Raw genomic sequence first — 2,063 nt, forward strand, 5'->3', positions numbered from 1 at the left:
GGTGCCCCCAGGGTCAGCCAAGGGGTGGAGGAGCTCCCAGCAGGGAATGGGGCAACACTGCTATAGCAGAAGATGTTGGCAACGTCTGCCTCCTCTCCACTTCTGCTCCATGGCCAGATCCTGCTGTTTGCAGCACTATGGAGCTGCAGCTACTCCCCACAGGCAATCCTGCCACAGACACCCAACACACCTTCCAGCCTGCAGCAGAGAAGCCCATTGGTGAAGAGCCGGTAGGAGTGCGGAGACCCACCAGCGGGAACAGGGAGGGCAGTTGGGCAGTTTGGGCGCCAGGTCCTGCCCAGGTGCCAAACTCTTCTCCCAGCCTGGCTTCTGCACAAAGTTTCTGTGCCGTGGGTGCTGGGGCAGGTGAAACCCCAGCTGAGGGAGAGGGACCGGGACCCTGGCTCAGCTCCCAGCAGCACCTGTTTTAGTGGAGGGACACAAAATCTCCACTGCCATGGAAATGTGCCCACATGAGCATCCTCCCAGATGGGTCCTTCTACAGGCCAGGGGCTGGAGCACAGCTTTTGGCTGCTGCACGCGTCTTGTGGGCAAGCTTTCTCCAACCCCCTGGCCCTCTAACAGCGCTGAGGGAACGGTGCCCTCATCCTCGGTGCTCCCAGCCCTCACGTACCTGCCCACAAGTACTGCCCCGCACACAACCCAAACTGACATACCTGGCAAGGCAGCAGGGGGGCAGGGGTGGGAGCTGCAGGGGAGCAGGAGGAGGGTTTCCCAGGGCTGCTCTGGGTCTGCAAGGCAGGAGGAACAGCCCATGGAGACTGGGGTCCTGGCAGAGCATGAGGAGAGAGAATCCCAGCCACGTGTTTCCCAGGAGGTGGCTCTGCACCCTGTGCCAGGGCAGTGGGGAGCAGAGCTGCCTCCCAAGCATTGTGGGAAGTAATCCGCGGGCCATGATCCCACCTGGGGCTGGCTGGGGTTTTCAGGGACCTGCGGTCACCTTAGTGCTCGCTTCTGTGAGACAAAAGCCCAGGGCTCACCCTGACATGGCAGCTCTGTCGTGGCCTCTGCATGGTGGGATCAGTGTGGCCCAGGCAGGGCCTGGGGGAAAGAGCAGCTGGAACCCTTGGGGGAAGAAATGGGTGCTCCCACTGGGGTGCATCATGGGACCTATCAGAGAGTCACTTTGATTAGAAACTGCCTGTGGGCAGCAGGATGGATGTCTCTCTCACCAAGATTATTCCCCAGGGACCATGGCCTCACGCAGCCCCACAGGCTGACCCTGAGCCTGCTGTCCCTGAGACGTGTCCCTTCCTTGCCATGGTGTCTCTGTTCTCTGCTCCCCCTGACCAGCCTCAGGGAGATGCCCTGACTACCTGGTAGGGAAGCATCAGCTCTGGGTCAAAGCCCCCAGAGGCTTTTAATAAGCAAATATAAGAATGCACAGCATAAAAATGGGAATAAAAACGGAGGAAACTCCCAGCGGTTTCTGCTGCCCATGGCTCAAGGGAGACAGTCCCCTGGTGCTTTCGGCTCTCCCAGCTGCACAGACCTCTCCTCCCTCCCGGCTGCACCCAGCTGTGCAGCAGGGATGGGCTCTCCTGGCCTGGGGCTCAGGGACTGCTGTGCACCAAGCTCCGGTGTCACAGCCTTTGCGTCCTCACAGGGAAGTGCCACAGGCACCTCTTCAGCATCATCATAGCCCATGCTCCCCGGGGACGGGGACGAGGTGTCTCCTTCAGCTCCAGGGACCTCGGCACTTCTCCAGGAGCGCAGGCTGCCCCCTGCAAGCAGCAAGGCCGGACGTTTCAGTTCACTCCATGGGATCTGTACACCACCACCCTCCCTGCTCCTCACCACATTCAGCTCCTTCTCCCACCCCCGGGCCTTTCAAGGAAAACTCCTATGCCAGGTTCCCCCTTCCCATGCAGGTTTGGGTGTCAGTAGGGTAGTGACTTGAGGGGCACCAGGGATGGCACCCTAGGAACAGGCAGCACTCTCTTTCCCTCTCACCTCCAGGTGCAGCCCTGGGCCCTGCTCCCTCCTCTGGCATCCTGGGCATTTCCCACTCTCCCTGCCCAGGCACAGCATCCTCCCCCAGG

The sequence above is a fragment of the Tyto alba genome, unplaced genomic scaffold, assembly GCF_018691265.1.
Source record: "Tyto alba isolate M040663 unplaced genomic scaffold, T.alba_DEE_v4.0 Super-Scaffold_200000175, whole genome shotgun sequence".
NCBI lineage: Eukaryota > Metazoa > Chordata > Aves > Strigiformes > Tytonidae > Tyto > Tyto alba.